Source organism: Corvus kubaryi, unplaced genomic scaffold, assembly GCF_017639235.1.
Source record: "Corvus kubaryi isolate FWS band 111438036 unplaced genomic scaffold, C.kubaryi_AGA036_p1.0 37394, whole genome shotgun sequence".
NCBI lineage: Eukaryota > Metazoa > Chordata > Aves > Passeriformes > Corvidae > Corvus > Corvus kubaryi.
The window spans coordinates 7,162,326-7,187,322 of NW_024581133.1; the positions used below are offsets into that span (position 1 = coordinate 7,162,326).

At 44.2% G+C, this 24,997-nt stretch overlaps 1 long non-coding RNA gene across 3 annotated transcripts in view; it reads left to right on the top strand.

Moving 5' to 3' along the window:
* Positions 1-24,997, top strand: part of LOC121669899 — a 213,490-nt gene that overhangs the window by 59,659 nt on the left and 128,834 nt on the right. For 2 of the 3 annotated variants that reach the window (XR_006017928.1, XR_006017927.1), the window contains exon 3: positions 6,900-7,117. The exons of the other annotated variant lie outside the window; for it this stretch is intronic. This is a non-coding gene — a long non-coding RNA (uncharacterized LOC121669899). The remainder of the gene's footprint in view (positions 1-6,899; positions 7,118-24,997) is intronic. 3 annotated transcript variants of the gene reach the window in all.

A 24,997-nucleotide genomic window follows, 5' to 3' on the forward strand; every position in this document is an offset into this window, starting at 1 on the left:
CATTGCTCCAGAGCTGTTAAGGCAGTGGGAGAATGTGTGTGGCAGCCCTGACCCTACAGTCTGGGTGTCAGGTGGGAAGCTGGAGAGGCAGCTGGGATGTCTTGTGTCCCTGAGCCAAAGCATTGAGGGTGAATTGGGATCCACTGCTCTGCTGGGTGTGAGCATGGGGTTCGTGGAGAAAAAGCTGGAGGAGGGAAGGATGAGCGTATCCATGGGCTGAGAAACACTTTGGGTTTGGATCTGGCTTGGGTTAGCTTTAGATACTGAGTCTGGCTGATCTGTCAATGTTGGAGCTGTAATTGGGCAGTTCAAGGTGTTGGGGGAATTTAGAATAAATGCATTGATCAAAGGCAGAGTATGGTTTAGGCAGCCAACCACAAAATTGGCACGATCTCTGTTTTGCACAAGGGAGATCCTCATAGATCTTCCTGGGCTGGGATCCAATCCTCCCCTCCTCTCCCCATGCTTATTTTGTTGGTCAGCTCAACCCTACCTTTTCATCAACACAGCCCATCATTAATGTATGTACCTAGCTATGTGTAAACACAAATATATAAACTAACTTCAGCTAGGATGGAAAGATAAATAAGTGCCTTTAGCAGAATTTCCCCTCTTGGATCTGCCTGAAAGCAGACAGTGGAGTTGGTTGTTTAACCCAATTTAGTTTTCATTTAACCAGACCAGAGAGTCTATATTACAAATGACATGTGGCTACCACAGTAGCAAAGTCGCTGTTTACTTAATCAAACATGATTAATGCATTGGTTTTACATTAGGATCTGCTTTTCTCCATTGTGGGAGTAGTCAAGGGGTTCTCTTTGTCTGCTAGCAAGGAAGAACATGTTTTTTATCCTATCCTGCTTATTGTGCAGTCATGTCAGCAGTAAAAAATGTCTTTTAACATGCCTTCTTTTATCAGTAGAGAGATCAATACAGCAACTTTCTGAAAGCATAATTCAGTTACATGTGTTGTGGGAGACTAACGTGAACTCTCTTGGCGAGAATGCTTTTCAGATAGGCAGGGAAAGACATCATGGACTTTATTTCAGAGCAGGGTAAGATTAAAGGGATTTCAAGCATGCTTTGAAAATATCTTATAAAGGAGGTTAGTTCAGGCTTGCAGAGGGATCTGTGGTCCAGAATGGAAATCAAGCATTGCTGCAGATAAGGTTTGCATTTGCATCAGTGGTGGAACCAACAAAAAAATCTCTGCTGCTGAATTGGACCTGAACCTGAAAATGACAGTGGTGGATGGTGAGGATAGCAGGTAGATGGATGTGTTGGCTTCAGGAGAAAGCCACCACTGAAATGGAAAATTTTCGCCCAAGAAATAACTGTAAGGAGTAAACTCTGCCCTGAGAAAAGCTGAGAGATTTTAAGGGGTTTTGGGAGGTGTTGGACAGACATATCCTCAGTGAACCTGCACTTGGTGAGTGAGGACTACTGAAGCCATTAAAGGAAGCACTGAGGTGCACCGTGACCTTTTCTGCTGTTTTATCTTGGGTAGGACATGCTGTTAAAAGAAATACAGCAGCACTATTTGATGGCTTTTCCTGTCAGAAAACAAGGAACTGACCTGAGTTAGAAAGTGGGCAACCACTTAGAGTTTGGCTGGGGCATGAGTACAAAGGGCTTGCAAAATATATGTCAGGTGTGGTGTAGAGGGTTTTGAAGCACCACCTGTCACAGGTCTGGATTTTATTTTCCCATTTATAAACACCAAGGAGGTTTTCTTCCTCCCTTGAAAATGCGTGAGTCCTCCTTGACTCCAAGAAATGCTGGGCCAGTACCTTCCCTTGATTGTCATTCACTGTCCTTAATAACCAGTCAGGATAAATTTAATAACTTATGACTACTTTTTATAGTGTGCTCACAAAATCTCATCTTGAATCAGGAGAGATATCCATAAAAGCTACTGAAATCCAGAATATTTATCACGTAAGTGACTGTAACATGTTTCTCCCTTTTTCCTGATGACTTTGCTGACCTTAGCACATTGTCAGCCTGGTTGGACCTCACTACCTGTCTACAGGAATGTTTTAATTTTCAGACAGATTCCTGTACTTACCATAGTCATTAACATGTAAATACATCTCATAAAGCACAGAAATGAACTAATAGTTACAGCTTTTCCAGCCATTAACACATGTGATAGTTAAGCCTGATTATGAACTTCACTTCATTGGCAACAAGTTTCTGTGGGTCTCTGTATTTCTCTGCCTGCTCTGAGCTGGACTAACTTGAGAGTCCATAAGGCTAAAATCTAATTAATTAAATAGCAGCATTAGTGCTTGCACTGGGGTTAAATGTGCCAGGGAACATTTTTTTCTAATTCTCAAATAAATCTGCTTATTGAAAATACCATCCTAGAAATAGGAGTCTGACTTTGAGAGATGCCCTGGAATTTAACAGCCCATTATTTTTATATGGGCAATTTATTGCAGTCAGAAGTGATACAGTTCATGGAAAGCGGGTGGATGGATGTCTGAATCATTCCATCACCTGTCATGACTCATTCCCATCATTTCCGTCTCCTCGGGAAGGGTGCATAAACATGTCTGCAGACTTAACCATGGCCCAGAGCATCTCATTAAAATATTGCCTCAGTTAAGGTCAGGAAAGTGGTTATGTAGCCCCATGACTAGATTGTAGAAGAGAGGAGGGATTGAGATCTTGACTGCTTCATTCAGAGAAGGGTGTCCAAACCAAAAGCACACCAAGGGTCTTCTGCCTGGGCTTTTTCTTCTCACTTTTGCAGGCAAATTCACAGCTGTGACTCCTTCAGGAATTTTATAGAATAGTTTGGTCTGGCTGCTCTGTTCCTTGAGCTCTGCCTGCTTTCAAGGGTCCTCTCATTCTCTGGATTATACTGGATATGGTGATATTTTTGCTGGTAGTTCTGTGTCAAAATATGCTGATGTAGCTGCTTCTCTAGATACAACCACATGTTTTGGTGATAGTGAGCCAGATGACTCCTGTTGGAACTCAGACAGTGAAGCTAGCACACACCTCGTGTATATTCTGTCTTCCTTCCTCAGCAGACTCCCATAGGGTGAATGGTGCAAACCCTTTTGTGGATTGGCTAAATCCACCTTCAAAGTGTGCTCAGAGAGTTTATCCAGCCTGTTCCTCACAGCAAGAGCTCTCTTGACCCAAGCTCTCAGCTGACCTGCTGTGAGCTGACCTGGCCAAATGCCACGTGGCCAGAGTTAACTCAAGCAGAATTTATTAGCTTGCAGAGGGCACTGCATAATCCAGTTACACAACTTCACTTTTGGAGCTGGCTTGTGTCTGGCTAGGTTGGAAGATGGGTAAATGTCTCTGGAAAATTATTTATTATTATTTATTAACAATGAAATCTTGTTATTTGCTTGCTGTAATGGCTAAGAAATTTAATCACTGATTAAGATTGCACTAGGGTAGAGATACCTCAAATAGGGCAGCAAAAATACAGTGTGTCGAAAGGAATTTGTATTCTGGATGTCGCACACCGTCAATAGCAAAAGGAGCTTCAGGCTGAGCGCAGCAGTGATAAGCTCATGCATCCGTGTGCTTTGTGAAAGAAACGTGGTGCCAGTGGGGAAATGAAGGCATTCTGTGGCTCAAAGTGGGGTTGGGACACACAGTAGGTGCTCCCCAATGGATACAGACTCTGGGACTGCATCCCTGGAGCGCAGCGAGGCACAAGAAGGTTTGAGCTTGCCAGCCCTCGGCCTCTGGTGGAGCTCACAAAACACGAGCAATCTCTGTCCTGTGTCTTCCCCAGGTCTGTGCCTTGCAGAAATCACCTCAGCAATTGTTGCTGGCTCTTCCTGAGCTGAATCCTTGGCTTCCTGAGCTTCATCCCTGGCTCTGCATGGTGATGTGATGTAATCGTGTGAGTGCGGCCCTTTTATTGCACTGAGAGCATAATGCCCCATTATTCTCCAGACAAGGGTAGGGGGAAACAGCTGCTTTACTGATTAAGTAAATAAAAGCATGACTCTCCAGTCGTTCTCCCTCGTCCAGCACGCGGAAATCTGCCCAGACTCTGCACATTGTCACCGTCCACTCAGCTCCTTGCCCCCAGGTGCCATGAAGGCAGGCAGTGCCTGCAGCTGGAAGGCTGCCCTCGCCTTGCTCGCTCTGCTCCAAGTGGTTTTGTGAGTCAGGCGCTTCGCTTGTGCACAGAAACCCGTATTCCATCCTGCCTTTCCATTTGCTCATGCCCCTCTGCTGCCAAAGTAACCATGGTAGGGGCGGCGTGGGGGGTGGAGGGGAGGGGAGCGGCGTTGCCAATCTCTCATTAATTTCTAGATGCAGAATGATGGGGGTGATGCATGTGAGAGTCTAATAATAATGACCTGAGGTCCCAGGCACGGAGAGCAAGGCAAACTTCTTTAACTAACAACTTAATTATAATAAATTTGAGTCTAAGAGCACCAGGCAAGTAAATCAATCAACCCTTGCAGGCGGGCTCATTAAAACTAGCAAAGTACAGACCATAAAGTTCATCTTATTAAAAGGGATTAGCATTTTCCTGCTAAATCCTTTGCTGCCCATGGGTGCTAGGAGAGAATGTGCATTCTGAGGTTCTCTGTTGTTGCAGTGGTAAAGGGCTGGCCCTGCACAGCAGTAAATGCCTTCAGTCCCCACGGTCAGTCTCTTGGCTGCCGGTGGGCAAGGCTGGATAAATGCTGGTGGATCTTTGCCAGTCTGGCCCAGCTGTGGGTTGCCAACTGTCCCGTGGAGCAAACGAAACACGATCGGGGCCGAGGTCTTTCTTGCAAAATACGAGTCAGCTTGCTCTCCAGGCTTTTCTCTAGTCCTGTCTTACAGACTGAGACATCACCTCAGTAATTGTTGTTGGCTCTTCTTCCAATGACTCTTCCCTGGCTGTGTGGGATGTCTCTTCTCCTGTCAGGTCTTAATATATTGTAGCCCTCAAGCAGCATTTTCTATCTTTGCCTTTCTTTCCTGGCTGTGTGGTACAGTACTTTGGGTTTTCTAGTGTTTTGAGAGGCAAATTTTCACAGACCCAATTATGATCTTGTTCCTTTAGGAGAGTATATTTACCTTGGAGGACACATTAAACTGAGAACAGCTATCAAAACAGCTGGCATCCTTCTTCCTGTTTCCCTCTTCTGTCAGATACAGTGTTGATGGCAGGAGAGGCATTTTTTTCCCTTTTCAAACTTTCCTCTGCCCACACTTGCATTCCAGTGGTGACCCTCTGCCTGTGCAGCACCGCTCACTGCTATCGTGGAAACGTGGTATGAAAATTGCTGTTTTTTCCACGGATCCTGGAGCCTGCAGGGGATGGTGCTGGAGGGGTCTTTCCTGCTCCTGCACTGGATTTCTGATGGAAACTGATTTTTTGGAGGAAAAGAGAAGTGTATCACAACAGGGTCTGTCACTGGTTGAGCAAAAGATCTGGAGTTAAGAGGATTTTTTCCATGGAGAGACAACTGCAGTTAGGAAGGTGGGGAGGAGCAGGCTACACAGACCACCCTATGCTGCACCACCCCCACAGCTCTGCCCCTCTCACCCCCTTCTTGATGAGACTGCTCTCTCCCATTAGATGGACACTACCCAGTGCCAGCAGCTCAGTCAGCTGGTGAGGAGAGTGGACACATGGGCTCAGACTGAATGTAAAAGGCACAGCTCATGGCACGCTTCCCTCAGCTCCTGCTGTGCCCAGGCAGCACTTTAATTGCACAGCAGTTTACAAATAACTGTACTTCATAGGATGGAAGTTCCCCTGCACTATTTTTAATCCTTTCCAAAGGTCTTTTTCTTTTAAGCCCTGGGAGGCCTCGGGGGCATGTAGGAAATTAAGCAGAGCTTTGCAGCAGTTCAGGAGTTCATTGAGAACAAGGAGTTATGTGTGGGGAAGTATGGTGGGAGAGGTAAGGATGAGAAAAAGTGGAGCATCTCTTTTATCCCACTAGGCTTCCCTTTTGCATAGGAAGTACTGAGGGTCTTTCCTGCTCTGCTTGACCCATCAGCAGAGCACATCACAGAGAGCTACAGGCTGCTTGGGGGAGAAAAAAAAAATGGAAGAAGAAAATACTTATTTTCTACTGTGTTTCCAGTCAGCCAGCACTGTGCTGCTTGAAGAGCCTGTGCTATCTCTCTGTAATAGCAAAAAACTGCTGAGCAGAAGGAATGGATTTTGAGATTGCACTTGATAGGGAAGTGCTGGCAAGTGGACACAGGTAGGTGTCTACCAGTCTGTGCTCCCTCATCAGCTCCAAGAGCTTTCTGGGGAACCTTTGGATGTTGTCACTTAATTTTTCTGCGCCAGGTTTATGATTTGGAGTGTGTAGTACTTAACACTGTGCATATCAGGTAAAATGATTAGATGAAAGGCACTGCTTACTGCACAAATGTATTTCAGCTTAATTCAAGAACTCAGCCTTCCCTACTGCAAATGAGTGCAGAATTTGGAGCCACTTTTATGCCTTTGCCTTCAGGCACCTTCAGCTTCACACATCCCTTGAACCTCTGACTGGCACTAGCTTTGCATGGTTTTGTCTTGAAGGAGTTACCACAAAAGAGGAGGAGCCCCTTGTGCTCCCCATCTCTAGCAATCTTTCCAACTTCCACAGGGGCAGGAGCAAATTCAGGACAGACTCAGTACCATCACCACTTGTATGAGTTCTGCCTGCCAGTGTGATTAATGCAGGATTCAAAATAGTACAGTTTAATTAGAATACTGTAGAAAATATCTATTCTTTTTTTCTGTTGTTTCCTCATATTTTCCACTCACTGCCTTCCCTTCACATCCCTTTAGCTTTTGCCCAGAATTCACCTCAACCCACAGGCTTTCTTCTACTTTTTCCTTTTTTTTTTTTTTTCTGGGAGGTGAGGGGTTAAAACAATAAATATATTGGTTCCTGTTTTTTTCTTCTCTGCAGCTCCTGAGCCCCAGCTGGGTGCAGACATGGAATAGTAACAAGTCCATGGGAAAGGCTCATCTTCTCACAGCCCTTGTAGCAGCACTCTGAGCTCAGTGTGAACTTCCCAGAGCACAGAGGCAGAGCTGAAACCCTCACTGATGCTGCCAGGAACTTTCTGCAGGGATTAAAGCGATAGGGTGGAGATGAAGTGTGTGTGAACCCAAACTGGATTCCAGGTGTGTATGAGGAACAGTGTACTTGGTCTTCAGCTGAGTTTAAAATATGTATGTATATACTTACATAATCTGTGGCCGTTGGCAGTTAGCTCTTTATCATCCAGAGACACACAGTATGGAACTTCCAGACCTTGAAGGAAAGCGCATTTCTGGTGCTGTCTGGAGACAAACACAAGGCAGCAACATCAGCTCAGTGTTTGTTCTGGTTCTAGACACTTAATGATAACTTGGTTTTGCTTTTGCCCTTTCACAGCAGGTGCTCTGTTTCTATGAACTGTAGTTCTGCTGAACACTTTCTGTTCCTCAATGTTCCTGATGGAATAGAGGGAATTCTGCATCCTTGCAGATGGATACGTTTGCTTGGATTGGTGGCTCAGCCTGGAGAATGGCAAGAGGGAACAGGCTCACCCCTGCACAAAGACTGGCATGATGCAGGCAGCCTGGGTGGTCTCAGCTGGGTGCAATCCCATTTCTATTTCCCTTTGGCTCTGTGTGTGCTCATGGAGAGTTACTGTGGCTCAGTTGTCACTGCTGTTTTGTTATAATAACCCGATTGCTGTCTCAAAGCCCAGTTCCTAACCTGGCACTAGGGAATGCCAGTTCCTGGGAGGTCTCCAGTGTGTTGTGCATGGCTTATCTCCTGGGGATGCAGTGGAAGGCAGCATCCAGGTGATGGTAAAGTTGTGGCAGGGGGAGACACCAGGTTGGCAGAGGTGTGTTGGCACTGCAAGGTGACAGGGTGACCTTATGTGGTAGAGCTGTTCAGCTCCTGTTTTGCTAAAACTCAGAGTCAAAAGTACTGAAACTGGAGCAGGTAGAGATGAGAAAGCACTGGTGGATGTTTGTTATGTCAGCTTAACTGGGGTGGAAGTGCCAGGAAAGCAAATGAAATGAAATGCCCTACAATTGTGCCTGATGTTACCTAACACTGTACTCTTTTCAGTCACTTTGATTAAACACAAGACATTTCTTTATTTTCATGCATTCTTCATGGAGAAAAATAAGGGGAAAAAACAGAGAGCAGTGAGACAGTCTGTACTTCCCCAACCCCTTGCCAAGCAGTAGAGAGCAGGGGGAAACAGTTAGCAAAGGTGTCAGATTTTCTCTAAGGGCAGTCACAAGGCTCTTGTGCCAAACACTATTTGACATTTAATTTAAGATCCATGTAAAGTAACAGCCAGGGCAGGCAGAGCGTTCCAGTTGACAGACTGGCTCTATTTGCTTTAATTTCCTTAGTGTGATGGCCAAGTTTATCTGTGAGTGAGAAATAATCAGAGTATTATTTTTTTTGTTAGCCCATCATGAAAAGAGAGTGCTGTGCTGTGCTCAGGCACCGTTTTGGGCTTCAGGTGGCCCTCATTAGGGAACATAATGCAAGAGAGTTGTGCGTCAGTGCCGGAGGAGCCAAAGAAAGTTGTGCCTCTTTGGTTAAATTCTGCTGAAGTCAAACACTCTGTTCATGTTCTGAACTGAGCCATTCAGCAGGTTTAAAGGTGCAGAGACAGTGTCTGTGTGCGGTGCTTTGCAGCCCCGGAGCCAGGATGTGTGAGGAGAGCAGGGAGAGCTTCCTCCTTCCTCATATGTAGGGTCAGGACCACTCAGTGCAGAGGGGTTTGTGTGAGGATGTGTCCTGTGTGTGTGCAGAAGGACCATCCACAGAACCTTGAGGGACCAACCTGGTCCAGCAGAAGGTGCCCCTGTCACTAGCAGAGGATTGGAATGAAATGATCTCTGAGGTTCCTTCCAACCCAAACCATTCTATGATTCTGCTCTGTGTTGTTCATGCTTGAAGCCCATGGGTAGGGAAGGGCAACGGTGGTGAGGGGAAGATTGCAAAGGGGTTATTCGCATTCTTGTTTCTTTTCTCCTGTTGGAGCTGAGAAAATTGATCTAGTGTGTTGCTGAGGAGGTGAGATGGGAATAAAACCTACCTGGAGTACTTGGAGGGAGTGCTGGGAGTTCATCTGAGGCCTGTGTGAGGAGGGAAGCAGTAGTGGAAGCTGTGCTGGCTGTGTAGCTAATACTGGCAAAGGGAAAATGCTGAGGGGTGCATGTAGGAATGAGTCAGGAAATGTATTAGGTACTTAATTTTTTTATTTTTTTTTAAGAAAATAAATGCGTTTAGTCAACAGCATTTTATGTTACCTCCAAGGGTACCTGTTTGGTGATGAAGATATGGAATTATTATGTTAACCACGCAGATAAGGAGTATCAGGGGAGGAAAGTCTGTGAAACAAGTGATTTGTCACATTGAAGACCAAAAGCAGCTGCAGAATATGAAGCAATGGCAGGAGAAAGGTTCCCCAGGCAGTGGGACAGAGACAGCAGCCTGCAGGCAGCACTGGCTGGGTGGAGGAGCACTTGCCTGCTTTTCCAAGGTCACTAGGAAGTCTAGACTTTCCCATAAAAGGGTCTCATTTGCTGGAGAATCCTTGGGCTAACACTGCCCTGAGGGTTTCACAGAGAACTTAAAGGTATCCAGAACAGCCTGGCTAGACTGAGGGCACCTTCCCTGAATTCTTCTGTGTATGGACCTTGGAAGACAACTCTGGGGGAGCCTGGCAGGAATTATTCCATAGAACATGTAGCCTGCCCCACCAGAAGGTGGCTCTGGGGCTGGCCCACCTGGTGGCTGGGCCACTGCTGTTCCAGACTGGCTGAATTTAGCTCCTCTTCAGGTTCCTTGCCCAGTAGACAGAACAGAGGAGCCAAAACCAACTGCATTCCTCTCAGAGAGCCAGAAATTAAAAAACTGCTTCTGTGTGCTGATGGAGGCATTTGAGGAACTCTATATATGCAGTTATTCCTGAAACTCAGAAAGGAGACTTCCACCTTTGCTACAAACCTCTCTTGGTGCCTCATCACTGGGTTGTTTGACCAATTTCTTGCTGCCATCCTATGGCTTTAAGCACTTTAAATACCAGCTGTCCTCCCTATGCTAGAGAGCATCTCTGTCTAGCACAACACATCTGGAGAGAGCTTCTCCATAGCAGTTTTCAGAGCAAATCACAAGTCCAAACTCCTCTGAGATCACAGAGTGTGCTCTTGTTCCTGTTTGCAGGGGCTGCCAGCTTATGCTGCAACTTACCTTGTTAGGAAAAACCAGAGTGAGATGCTAAAGGCAGGGAAAAAATGAGTGCAGCTTTCTAATTGAGTCAGGGAAAAAAAAAAATCCACGGTATGTTAAAGAAAGGGTTTGAATGACTGGAAGACTGGTAATTGTTGGATCCCATTCTTCTTGCAAGCCCAGCTATGTTATCCTTGTCTTAAGGCCCCCTTGAAGGTCGGTGTCAGGAAGACAGGGCAGGTGGACTGAATCAGTATTTGTCGATGTGAATGGCTCCTGGGGACAGACAATGGTGTCCACCCCAAAAGAAACCAGCCTGCGGGCTGCAGTGGTGGATAAAGAGCATGGTCAGGCTTCTGCCCAAGAGAAACAGTTTGCTGAATGTGAGAAGCCTTCTGGAATCTGCACAAATTTAGATGATGTCGATTCAAGCCTTGAGGAGTTTGTTGTGTAACTGGGACCAGCAGTGTGATTTGGACAACCATAACACAGCTGGGGATGATTGCATCCTGGGAAGGTGTGACTACCCTGGGGCTGTTGCAGAGTGGTTTCTGTGTGTATTTACTGTATGTTTTTGTGGCAGGATTCCTTTTTCATAATTGGGTCTTCCTGAACAGCAGTTGGATGTTTTAGCAAATAGAAGAACGTGTAGTAAAAATCAACCAACATACCCCTAAGTGGGGAGGAATCCTGGATGGCACTAGGGGAACTTCCAAAACTGGTGTTTACCTTTGCTTTGCTTTTAGCAATCCAATTTCTCTCGGTGAGTTGTGTGTGCAGAAGGGATAATCTAAACTGAGTTTATCACAGCAGCAGAGCTGGAGCAACTCCAAGTACATTGGTCTATATCCTGGAAATAGGAGGCTGCTTATCCAATTATTTGCAGCTTGTTTTCAAGGGAAAAACGATTGACTTGAGTCCTGCACAGGGTAAAATCCTGTTAGAGTGTGTCATTTTGTCCTTCAGAGTGGGATGTAGTCCCAGGTTTTATGAGATGCTGTTTTGCCTCCTGGAATTGTTGAAAAGCTGCTGGGTCAGACTGGGGATCTTTAGTGTTCAGAGGGGAAAGTACCTCTCTGTTGGAGTGAGAGATGAGGCTTAAAACACGTGATAAGCTTTATCTGCCTGTCCCAACCCTTTTCACCCACTGCCATGATTAAATTTGTGAGAAGAGTCACTGTAATAAATAAACTATACATTATTGAGGGTAAAGACTCCCAGGAGGGGAGGCATTGAGTGGTACAGAGATACAGGCACACTTAACAATGAAACAAAGAGAGCGACTTTGGCTGAACATCAGGAAAAACATACTGAGAGTGAAATAAATTTGGCCATAGGACAGTTCCTAACAACAGTAGCAGCAGTCCTGTTACCCAGACTAATTTTAAACACTCCTGTAGGCATCACTCCCATCTGGGCCTGGTAAGAGATGTCAGTCACACGCATAGTTTGAAGAGGTCTCCTTTTCTTTGGCCCAAAGTTTTCCATGAAATTTTTTTTTGGATCAATGGAGATAATTTCTTTCCATTTGAGCCATTCTCTTTGTTTCATAGCAATTTTAAAAAGAAAAAATCACTTTGGTAAGGTGAGGACAAGGGAAATTTTCAGCTGTTTTAATGTGGCTCTTCCTTTAAAGGGGTTTGGAATCAGCTGTATTCAGACCAGATTTTTGCAGTAGGTAGCAGAATCAAGATGCATTGGAGGAAGGTATTAAAAGACGATTTTCTCTCCAGTCCCTATCACAAACCTGCATCTTCTGAGGTAATAAGTGGGTCTGCACAGACCGGTGGCATCTGATGCTCCTTGCCCTCATACAAACCAACCAGAAAGGAGTAAGGAGTCAGGAACAATGTTTGGCCAATGAAGTGGATGCTCCACATCAGCCACAGTCTTCTCCAAATTCTTGCTTCTTCCTTCTGGTACTTCTCTTTTTGCTATGGCCAAAGTGAATCCAGTATGAAAGCCCTGTTACTCACTGGGATTAAGCACTGAGGAGAAGAGGTGCGAGAGGTAAGGAAAAGATGGTGCAAATGACTCAAGCCCTCCTTGAGTGCCTGTGTGGGCAGCCTGAGGGCATCCCAGGCTGTTGGTTGGGAGGGCGTGGCGCTCCTCCCCGGGCTCCTGGCCATCTGGAGGGGCTGGATGGTGCTGGATGGTTTTGTGCTTGCTCCCTGGCTTAGTCTCTCATAACGTGGTTTGCAGCACATATTTTGTGATGTGAGAATGTGCTCTCTGTTCACTTCTAATGCACCTGTTGGTTCCACAAACAAGCCTGCCAATTAAGCCCAGGAGTCAAATCCCATAGGAGCTTGGTTGCCTATGCTGGAAGATGTATGTATGCAATAAATGGTATTATGAGGTATACACCCAAGCCTATTTATGAATTACCATATGAGAGAGAAAGCATGGTCAGAGTACTGAATAGGTTCAAATAATATATGGATTTATATGCTAGATCCACCTTCCAACCATTTGTTTCATCTTAGGCAAGTTATTTAGCTTCTCTGGGCCTCAGATCCTCTACTGAGTACATCTGGGATGATAAAAAAAATTCCTTTTTATCTGGTTTTTCTGCTCTGATTCCTCATGCTCAGAAAAAGGAATTGCCTCTCTGTGCACGCACTTGATTTTGTCGGGTTTTTTACTAATGCTCAGGTATTGCTGTTGCATTTCTGCCTGTACTCTTGCAGAGCAGAGATGATTCAGGAGCAAAAGCAGAGATACTCCTTCGAGTCCCCTTTTATATTTCATTGTTGGCACCTCCTCTCACAAGTAAGTGAGCTGTATTTTAGTCATCAGGTCGGAACTAAACTTTGGTTTCCATGGAAGTCAGGTACCTCTGTCTTCAGCAAAGTCCTGTTATTACTCACCAGGAGAAGGGCAGCCAATATTGTACCTCAGCTGTAGCTGACAGGCAATATATATGGGATGAATCCCTTAATAGTGGACTTCAGCCCTTCCTGAAATCTTATCCCTTGCCTCTCCATGTGAGTGGGGCCACTGGCTTCATGGAGCAGCTCATTCCAGACAGATGCTGACAACTGGAGCTGAGTGGTGCTGAGGGAACGTGACACAAAGCTGCAGCAAATGTATTAATTGCATTGCTTGGGGAGGGCTGGATTCTTTCCCCTGCCCCTCCTTTCTCTCTGCCAAAGCTTTGTGTGTGCTGGGAGCCTTGCTGGTTTTTCTCGTGCACGGCAATTAATGAACACAGCCCGGAGTTCTGGGCATCTGCTTCACATCCCGGGAAGGTGCGTTATTAACCCAAAAGGATTTGATACCCTCCCGCTGTGTCCCATTTTCTCTGCTCTTGCTTGGTCCTTCTATTTGATTCAGCCTCCCAGGTCCATTAAGATCTTCACAGTTGCCCATGCACAAACCTGACAGGCTCATGGGGAGATTCTAAAATGATGCTGGTTCAATTAGCAGGATATAATTTGCCCTTTGGTGAAACCCTGGGCTCCCCTGCCAGGCTAAGCACTTGCTGCCAGGGCACTTAGCACAAGGAGGACAGTTGCCATCACATCTTTCTCAATGGCAGGTCACAGAAACCATGAACCCAAGTAGCTACCGTAAGAAAGGAATTGTATTTTTATCACAATTTTATTTTTCCTTGTGAAATGAGTTTTGGAGAAACCAGAAAGCCTAGTTTGGATATTCGATGTGAACAAACCAGCTGGCAGCTGTAGTTTTTATTTTAGGCTGGGAATCCTGCTGGCTGTTTTTTTTTCTTCCTTCCCCATGAGCCCCTCTTGCAATTTGAGTTGCTATGCCCCATAGGTCACAGACCAGTTTGCTATACAATTTTCTGTCTCTGTGTTGATCAAATGTTTTTCTGAATGATTTGCTGTTTGTTGTGGTTGTTAACCTCCTGAGTACTCAGCCTTGCTTCTCTCTCTCACCTCTGAGGTGTGCTGAAATACCTGAAGAGATACCAATATCAGATCATGCATATTCACAGTGGTTGTTCCCTATTCAGCTGCACAGACAACAGTTTTCTCATGCTCTCCAAAAGCAGATATGAGTCAAACTTCAAGTGAAAGTGATATATTCAGGATGGGGGGGAGGAAAGGAGATATAATTTGATTTTTTTCCTCAGCCGTCAGTCACTGTGGACAGTAGCTGTTCCCATGAGATCCTCTGTATATTAGCAAAGGGATGGATTTCTGTGCTTTGATGGTGGAGCTTCTCACGCTGGAGGAGGTCTTCTCCTGGAGAGATGATGTGGAAAAGGCAGGTGGCATCTGCCCCTGCTGGGACAGGGAGGAAGTCTGGCCAGAGCTGCTCTGAGAGCAGTGCCAGAGTTTGGTCTGGTTGCACTGGGTCTCTCACCCGGTGGGAAAAACCTCCCCTTAACTCTAGTTTTGGTGGTTTTTTTGTTACTTCTCTTTCCCAGGAGACTTCCTTGGGTTTATAAATGACTGCATTTCCCTTTGGCATGACAGCTGCAGCTTCACCTCTTCTCGTGTGAACCTGGAGTCAGGTCAGGCTAAAATGCTGAGTCTTTCCTTTCTCCTTCCCATGGCTCTCTGGCCCCCTCCTTCCTTCCCCATATCAGCTGCCTGTATTGCCATAACTTGAGGATTAGCTTTTCCCTGCAGGACTGAGCTGAAATGCAAGTGCTTTACTGAGCAAAACAAATCTCTTCAATATTAGCGAGGCAAAGCAAAATGCTTGAGCACATGTGGTTTTTGTTAGCTGACTTCTCCCCCAGCCTCATGTTTGGTCCCGGTGTCAAATTCCCTCTTAAATACGTTTAGGAGGTCACAGAAAGCAGGTGAATAGTCATACAATAAAAATCACATCACACCTCTTAAAAAAAAATTAAAAAAAAAAAAAAACCATCCCCTCTTTCAGTCTTCTCCCCCTCCACCCATCCCTATACACAGTAGAGGCAAAGACCTGATTATGCACTTAGTGAGAATGAACTAAAAATGAGTTTTCCTAGCAGGCTGGAGTACAGGGATGTAGTTAACAGATCAGGTTGTTGCAAAGGAAGACACAGAATTATAGGGTACCCAAAGTTAAGCAGGTCAGGCTCTCAGCCGATACAAGTTGTCTTCCCTGGAGTGATTCCACACTGCAGCAGGCTCTGGCTTCCAAAGGAATGTGCTGGTGCCAGCTGGGTACTTTTGGGAAATGTATATTGAGTAAGATGCTGAGGAGATGGCAAAGGTATGTGTGCAGAACACACCTCAGAGTGCTCAGTGCAGGTGTGAGCAGTAAAGCTTGGATGGGGTTTTTGAAAGCATGACTCAGTTCCATTAGGAAGATCAGATACTGGGTTTCTGTTGTGTTAGCAAGGGGAGCAGAGCCAGGGCCCCAACACCCCCAGCACTGCTTAACGGGTGGAAACTCATACAAATCTCTCTGATTGATTTGACCTCATGAAAGAAATTCTAATAAAACCTTGAAGTCCTGGTAATGAATTTTACGAGTCCCCCCAGCAAAGGCAATACCTGTTCATTGGCAGATATGTGAGCTAACTCACAGAAAGCTGGCTTGAGCAGTAGAGACAGCGTGAGAAATGTTTGTGAGTTTAGTCTCTCAAGGAACATTTAGTCTCTCAAGTAGCATTGCCTGAAGAATCTTCATTCATTTTACAGCCTAGATAGACACTTGTAACACCAAAGAAGCTGTGGATGCCTCATTCCTGGAAGTGTTCAAGGCCAGGTTGGATGGGGCTTGGAGCAATCTGGTCTGGTGTTGCCCATGGCAAGGGGCTTGTAAATAGAGGTTTGCACCTGCGGGTTTTATGCAGGTTGGTTTTTTGTGTATACACTGATTTTAATTGTCAAAAGGTGACAGAGTGAAAAATAGAAATATTGAGGAAAGTTCATTGTGTTCAACTCAGTGTTTGAGGTATTTACTTCTCTCAGCAGGGAACTAACATGTGAAAAGGTTTTCAACAAAAGATTGTCATAACTCAGGGCCAAGACCTGTCTCTTGTTTTACTGAGCAGTGTGTTTGACTCATATTTGAGGTACCTTTAGATAAAGAAGCTGTCATGGTATGTGCAGGTGTGTAAGCTATGAACCTTTGTATAAACCAGTGAATTTATTTGAGTTGAGATTTGACCTCGGAAGTTAGTCTGTGGGCTGTGAAAACAATCCCTGTTACTCTAAGATAGATTTTTCCTGGCAATAAATATCCTGGTTTTTATCTTGATTATTATTTTTTTGTTCTCACAGCCCTGCACTCTGTTCCTGAGCCTTTGGTGCTCCATAATTTCTAGTTTTTCCTGATGTAAACTAGAGGATGAAAAGAGCCACTGAAACAATTGCAGTAGAGAAGGTTTTCAACATCTGCCTGCACTTGCTGGCATACTGTGAGTCTTAAATAGCATGTTTATAGAGTGGTCTGATGTGTGGCGTTCAGATGAATGCAAGTGTCGTTCAGAAGTGCACAGCCCTGCAATTTATATAGTAAATATACCTTTAATGTTCAGTAAATTCAAAGTCAGTCACCCTAGTTTCAGGGTGACAGTATTTTAAGCCATAGCTGTGCAATTCTACTAATTAAAAAGCTGGGAGGCAGAAAGGTCACAATAATTCAGCCTCTATCTCTTTCAGATTCTTTTGCCTATGAAAAAAGAAAGAAGCAAACTTTTGGTGCAAAAAAGGTTTGACCTTTAATTTTTTTATTCTTTCATTGGTTATAAAAGCCATGTAATTACTTCTAGGGACTCTTGGTGATCGTGATGATAGTGTTTAGAAGCAAATAATTTGGAGCTTAATTTCATAAGTAGTAGAGGGCAGTCACTTTAACCCTTGCTAAACAGCAAGGGAAGCAGCCCTGGACCACTGGATTCTTTCAGGTGTTCATCTGAGACTGGAAAAAGAGTTCTTTGATGTGGTGGGTGAGAGGGTAGATGTGCTTTCTTGACAAGGAAGTGAAGAGGTATTGGAAATATTTCTTGCTTCTAGAATATGTAGATGGGGTGCTTTCCTCCTCTTTAAAGGAAGTTGTAGCAGTAAAAAAATGGAAGTGACAGGAATGAGTCTTAGAATTTCATCCCCTACTGAGAAATCTGAGATTATTACTAACATCAACTTTTTTAAGAAAATCAACAATCCATAGACATCTACTTGAAAGCATAGCAGAAGACTGTAAGGGGAAAAAACCCCAAGACATTCACAGGTAGCAGCTGAAAAGCATGGTTTTAAGAATCATTGTTATTTTTGCAATTTTTTACCAGTGGTTGAAGTTTGCTATTAGAGCAAATTGGTTACAGTGGCAATATCCTTGCAGGGAAACATTGCTTCTATCCAAGGTGTTTGTTTTTCCTAAAAAATCTGATTTTCTGTTTCAACCAGGAGCAGAGTGCAGAGATCTGCATAACATTATGGCAGCAAGTGTTACCCATGAGGTCATAGTGAAACACCCACTGCAGCCACCTCATGCCTTTAAAATCTGAGAGGATGAAGCACAGCTCAGTTGCCTGTTGTAACAAGAAGTAAAATAAATAAATAGAGTCAGATAAATTACCAAGACAGAGTAATATGCTCCCCACACACCAGGAGTAAAAATATAACGGTGTCCTGTCCCTTCTGAGATGCCTCAGAAGGAGAATCAGGGAAGACTAAGATGTGCACTTTGGCTAATTCTGCCCTTTGCACTGCAGGATCTGCCAGACCTGCTCCAGCTCAGGTCCTCTGAGGGCCTGGGACATTCACCAGTGATGGGGACAGTCAACGTGGTGAAATGTACCATCATGCTGGGGCAGGAAACTGGCTGTGGAAGTGTTGATGGCATTGATCTGCTTGGGACCAGTCTCATGGGACGCCCACGTGTTGTCTATTGCCTACAGGACAGGAGCTTGGCAGCAGCAGTTGAGAGGAGGATGTACTGAGGTGGAGAGGCTGGGGATGATGAAAGACAGATCTGCCCACTCAGCTTAGGAGGATGGGGTTGCTCGGGGAGACAGTCCTGTTTCTCTTAGCACAGCTGCTCAGTTTTGATACTCTGTTGCTTTGTTTTGTAATGAGCCTTTGGATTTGGACCTTTCTGTCTCATTGTCACATGTCTTTTGCTTGTGTTTGTGTCTTGGGAACTTGGTGAGTGAGGTTGGGTTTGGAGAAGGACCTGCTGTGATGATAAATAAGGTGCAACCAAAGCCATGAGCCCCAGATAACAGATGTTCCATTCCACAGGACTCACCCATTTGAGCAGTTTAATTTCTAACTAGTTAAAGATCCATCTTGTGAAAAATGACTTCCTATTCCCAACCTTATAATGACAGTAAAATAGTGGAAAGACAGATGAGTTTGCACTCCTAGAAATATGTTATGTAGCTGGGTGAGCAATAAAACAGTTTGTCTACGCCTTGACTGACTTTTCTTACACCAAATAACTGTGTAATTGTCTTAAACCCCGAACAGAGAGCACAGTCTGGAGTCTGGAGTTCTTATATTTCAGCTGGCTCCCAGCTGTTCATCTGGGGAGGACAAGGTTGCATGTGTGAAGGGAATGCACTGGGAACCCATTTCTCAGAGCTGTGACCCTTTTCCTGTTTGTCAGATGCACTGATTATCTGGAATATGTTCTCTTGCTAAGTACTGTGTGAGATTCTGGCAATACAGCTGCCTCTGAGCCCAGGAGTCCTCAGCTGGCTGAGGCTTGGGTGGACAGCGTGGGATTGTACACTCCATGAACAGTAAGAGGAGCTGGCTGGAGAGCCATGGAGCTCAGAGCTGCACCTTGGATGTAACAGTGATGGGGGCAAATGCACTCAGGAGCTAACAAGATATAATAATCCAAGTACTTATTAATATTTTAAAAATTTGCAGTATTAAAATTTTTGCTATCTTTTAAAATTGTTGAAACAATGCAAAGGAATTTTGTGGGAGTGAGACTACTTTTTTCTGGGTTTACTGTAGCTGGATATGTTGCTGTTCTTTCCTTACATCACACTTTGAACTGCTAATTCTGAATGCTCTCCAAGTAGATTCAGAACCCTTTCTTACCATGCATTACATAGGCTCAATTTTAGAGCTAAACATGGCAATGGCTTCCCCTTAATGGGAGAGATGGATATCTCTTCTGATGGTACTGGAACCGATGGAGTTTGGATCAGGAAGGGGAAGAGACTTCAGGAAGTATCAAGAAGACAGGTTTTCAGCACGTGGCTTGAATCTTACCCTCTGTGTCCATATCTTTGTAAATTGTTTTCTAAAAAATGACCAGTTTTATTTGAAAAAGTGTATTTTTTTTCTCAATATGTGGCATGTGAAATTCAGACTATTAGGTCTCTAAGTTTTATCCAGGGGCTAGCAGTGTTCTATCTTTCAACTCAAGCTTTCAAAACAATCAGTAGTTTATTGTGTTAGGACAGATTTCTCCTCTTCTGAGAGCAGATTCTGTGTTTTAATAGCAATGTTGATTGTAATCTTTTTAAAAGTTTGAAGTTGTGGTTTGGAGAAATTCAGAGCTCTCAGCACAGTGCAAACTTTTTTAGTTAAATCAATGAGCTCCCCTGTTGAGAAGAGAATGACCAATGGCTCTGTATCGTCTCTGCCCCCTTTACATAATCCCAGTGGTGTGGAAAGTGGAGCTGCTTCCCAGAAATTAGCAAACAATTCAAAACAATGGAGGCACAATGAAACACCCTGAACACACAGCCAGGGAGGAAGTTCAGGTTTGTATAATTTGAAAGGAGAGGAGGCAAGTCAGGAAGAAACACACCCTTGAAAAACCCTGGGGTGTGAAGGGGATTTCTGTGCTTTTCTCTCTGCTGCAGGGGCGAGCTGATGGCAAGGAGCAGGCGTTGTCCTGCTGTGGCTGTTATGTGATGTGGAACCTGCCTGACTCCTTTTGGGATTTGACTTTCAGGGAATGTTGAGTCTTTTTTCATCCCTGGAACACAGCAGGTACCTGAAGTTCCAGCTGATGTGACATCCCAGCTCTGGCAGAGAGCAGGAGGGAGCAAGCTGCTTTCAGCTGACCCAGGGATGCTTTAGGCAGCATTCTATTGATGTCATGGTATTGCTCTGGGGAGAGAAGTTCTGTTTGCTTGCATTTGCCCTCTTTGTGGATGGATTTTCTCCTGCTCTGGGTCTTCATGCCTGAACCTGTCTTAAGATTTGATTATGGCTTAACTGTGTGGGACTAAGGCAGGGGAAGCTGGCCCCCGAGCATGAGGCAGCAGGGCACAAGTTCATGCGTTACTTGACCTCTTGTGATGATCAAGCTCCTGTTTCAGTAAAAACTCACCAAGTGAGTCTGGCCAAAGCATAGAGGTGTCTGTGGAGACACTTCTGTGCCTGGGGTTTTTGCCTCCTGTTTGCTGCCAACCCCGGTGCAGGAAGGAATGAGCCCCTTGGCAGGTCATGCACAACCTCTCCTGCTTGGCTCTGGCCTCGGTGCTCCCCTACACACATGCAAGGTGTAGAGTAAATGGCTGGATGAATGGGAAGGAGCTGAAATACACATGGTTTGGAGGCTGGTTGTGTTAAAGAAAAGCTAATGACATATTTACATGGCAATGTCAATAAACATTTTCTACATGCTTTTGACTGGCCAACTGGGAATGTATTCCTAATGGAAACAAATTGGATCGTCAGCCAGCCCAGTGCCTTTGTCAGTCCTGAACTCCATTTAAAAATAACATTATTTTAACATGTTTTTAAAGCACCTTTTCCTAACATGATCCAGAAGGCTGTGTAAAAACAACTTGGAATAATCTTGAAACCCATAGAGGGCCAAGCCAGAGAAAAGGAGCCAACACCTTTGGGCAAAGAAAACCAGAAAAATCTAAGAGCCAGGAAGAAGGGAGGGAATATATTTTCATGGAAAAATCTAGAACAATGTGCTCTCCAGAAAAGGTATTTTTTCCCTTGAGAAATCTCCATGTAAAATGAATGCAATGCTGTACGTATTTATTTAGTTTTCTCTATACATCTATTTAATTTTCTCATTGAAATAATATCCCATTAGTTGAGATAGCACCTAGAGCCAGCAAGCTTTTGTCTTTGGAGCTCCCTCAAATTGTGATCTTGGTTATTCTATTAATGGAATATGAGATTAGGGAGTTTGGGTTAAGTATATCATAAAGCAACAGCAGTGTGCAGCTCAGATGCCAGTTTTATTTTTCTGTGATTGGTTAATTCATGAACTGAGGAGACCAGGTGTTTAAATTCCACATTCTTGATATTCCTCTAGCAGTGTCTCCTAGTCTGAGGGAGCACACAATCATTTGAGCCCACTGCTGAAGGAATGCTAAAGCAAAGCACAGCTCAAGAAAGAATCTTTTAAGAAAATGGTAACTCTGCAGTTTGTGTCAGTCCTGTTCTGAGCAAACTGACATCTAAATGACTGGCAGCAGCAAAGATAAATATAGCAGCAGCACAGCAGGGGAGCTGAGATGAATAGAGGCGTATTCCAGGGGGAGACTCTGTGACATCCTGCACTGATGTCACTGATGAACATCCTGAGCAGCAAAGAAGTCCCAGGATTTGCCCTGTTGGATTCAAACAGGTGTTTGAATGGAGTCTGAGGCAAGTTTCAAGGCACACATTTCTCTTCACTTGAAGCCTGTTCCCCTGGGCTCAAGTCCTCCCCAAAGATTTTTCAGGTGTGGTCATGTAGGATCATGAACTCCTCGTGAAGTTGGTCTTTTCCTCTTTTGGTACTTCTGCACTGTTTAGATTTGTTAATGCTCATCAGGACTTAATATCTGTTTGAAAGTAGGATTATTGAGCTCTGTTCTACTTCTTTTCCTTCAGTAAGATCTGGAGCAGCCCACACTTGCAAAATAGATCCAAAAGAAAGAACAGTCAAGAAAAAGTCGGCCAAGAGTTGGAAGCATTTTATTGTGCTTAATGGTCCACCAGTAGTAGGTAGAATCCACTGCAAGGGTAAGAATGTAGTTTCTTGCCTTTCACTGGCCAACACCTGTTCAGTGAGTTTAGTCTGTAATTTTGGGGTGGTGGGAATGATGTAGCTTCAGGCATTGCTCCAATTTCTGCATCTAGTAGATGCATGCTCTGCTCCTCTAGGTAAGGATATGTAATGAAATATGAATGATTGCTGAAGATTTAAGAGGGAAAAACTTTTCTTTTTGCTTTTCTCTGCTTTTTTTAATAATAAACCCAAGATTGTTATAAACAGAGGTTGTATCTTGTTCCCTCTCCTTTTTGGATTTTCTGTGCATCTAGACAGACTAAGGCAAACCACATATTTGAGAACAAAACTTCTCTCTCTGAGGAATTTTGTGATGCACCTTTGTATGATATTATACCAAAGCAGAGAAAACATTTATGGGAGATTTAACCAAGCAGTGAGCGTATCTGTGTGGTCAGCCATGAATGCATGTGGAGACTCTCTGCAGGATAAAAAGCTTTTGTGATGGTTTAAGAAAATATTGAGTAGCACTTTTCTGAATATTTTTACTTTTCCCAGACAGCGTTCAGAAATAACCGTTAGCTGCTGAGGCAAGAAATAAAAAAGCAGCAAATTTTCTCTGATGGGGATTTTTTTGGCTTCTGTATGAGCCTGGGTCATGTGACTGGACTGGGTTGATTTAGGAGCAATGCACTGCAAATCTTTTTGAGAGTGCTGAATTCAGAGGCTACAAGGCACTGCAAATAGTATTTGTAGGATAGGGGGGTTAGAAAAAATAGTCACGTTACAGCTGCCCTGCGTCTCAAAGCTTGTTTGGAAACCTTTTTAATTGGTCTATCTGTCATGCCATTCCTTTGGATTAAGAATGGCTGATGCTCTGTGTTGCCCAGAAGCAATAATCTCAGCAAGACTATGTTCTCTTCACAGCTTCATTAACCTCTACCTTCATTAACCTCACTACCTCTACAGTAAACAGTCAAGGCTTTACAGTATAAATGTTCAGAGAAAATGTTTTGCAGCTCTTGTATGGGCCATCTGTCTTCTGAGGTAGCCACGGGTGAATGCTAGATAGTTATTTCCTAAAGAGATCAGTACTAAAATCAAATTTTCAGGGGCCTGCAGATATTTCAAGTGGACTGCAGCTCTACTTGTGTACATCCATTCCCAAAACCCTCTTGTGGCCTCCTTCAGCAGAGTTCAGTGTAGCAGGAAAGGCACTCTGTGAGTGTGTGCTTGGGATGTCTGTAGCCTCTAGGAGGGTGGAAATGAGAAGACAGGTTGCAGTTATTTCCCTAGAAAATAAACAGTGCTTTTTCACATGCTGCATCTTGCTGATTTTGGCACTGGACTGCAGTATGTCCTAGCTGGAGGGAAGAGCTGGGTGGATAGACCTCATGGAAAGATCTCTTCTTGGATAAGCTTCTCTTCTCATCTGGGAAGTGCTTTGAGAGAGGAGCAGAAAAGGGGAGATTAACCCAACCATGCAGGGATGTGGGTTTATAGCCAAAACTCGGCTGAGTGACCTGCAAAGGGGGAGTTGGATTTGGGAACTGCAGGTTTAGATGGCTCTGTCAGGGTGTGACTAAACTGGTAACTAAGACAACAAATTCCAGATAGAAAAAAAAAAACCCAAACGAGACAACAAAACTAAAAAGGAAAACCCCAAACCCACAAAACTTGCCAAAATACAGCAACAATAAATGTATTCATAGTAATTGGAAAAAATCTCCACGCCAAAATCCTGAAATGGTGCGGAGTGATGTGGGGAGAGAATATGTGGCACTGCTTCTTTGGCTATCTGTGCTTGACAAGAGCAGGAGTGAGAGTTGGTTTATGAGGTCAGGTTGAAAGTGGAGTTGAGGGAAGGAATTTATGGTGTTCCACACTGGGATTTGGGTGTGAAGTAGTTGCTCAAGCTTTTAGGGTTATTTCTTTGAAAGTAATCCCATGATAGTCCTGTAAACCTGCCCTATTGCTTGCTCTGCTAAGGCTCTCTGGGTGATCTCTCCATGATGGTCTGTCTTATAAAATATGCAATATCTGATTGAGCTGAGATTGATTCAGGCTGTAATGAGGTTGTGTATATGTTAATAAAACCCTGTTAGGTTGTTGATATGATGTGATATGCTTCTGTCACAAATTGTTTTAACTTCAGCTTGTGGCAAACAACTCTGGGCTCATAAAACAGATTTCACCACTGGCCTTTGAGCCATTTAATAATGATTGGAAACAACATTTCGGGGAGACACTGCAAGATAAATTCCAGTTTCTACTTGGATGAAACTCCTTTTAAAATCCATCTTCTCTGTGTCTTGTGTTCATCCAGGCACTCACAAGAGTTTTCATTATCCAACCTTAACTCGGCTGCCTTGTTGATTCTCAGCCTACCAGCAAGGAATAGGCACCTTTCAAGTACATTTTTGGATGTCATGGAATTTTATTGGCACTGTGTATGCTTTTTGAATCTCCTCTCCTTTCCTTTCCAGAAATGTTTTAGGGTTTGATCAGAGTCTTGAGAGGAGCTAGTCCATGGAATAGCAACCAGCTGTTTTATATACAAGCTACTGGAAAACAGACAGGATCTCTTAATTTAGCTGAGATGGCATCTTCTGCATTCTCTGGGTCTCTAGCCAAATTCATCCCAAAGATAATGGGTACCACAGGTAATTTAAGGAACAAAGAGCCTCTCCCTGCAGCTATGTGCAACTGCAGGTGGTTACCTAATCCTGCACCTGCACACAATTGCTGATGGTTTCATGATCCTATCTCCAGCTATCTCACACAGTCCACTTGCCTCTTTTACACTGCAAAATGTCTTGTGTTATAGACTATCTTGTGGCTGCACACTCCTACAGGCCACTCACCTCTCTTTGCTCCAGGTCTAATAGAATTTCTCTTGATTTGATTCCCCTTTGTTTCTACTTTTTTTTTTTTTTTTTTTTTTAGTGTACTGGGAAAGCGCTCTTGTGCAA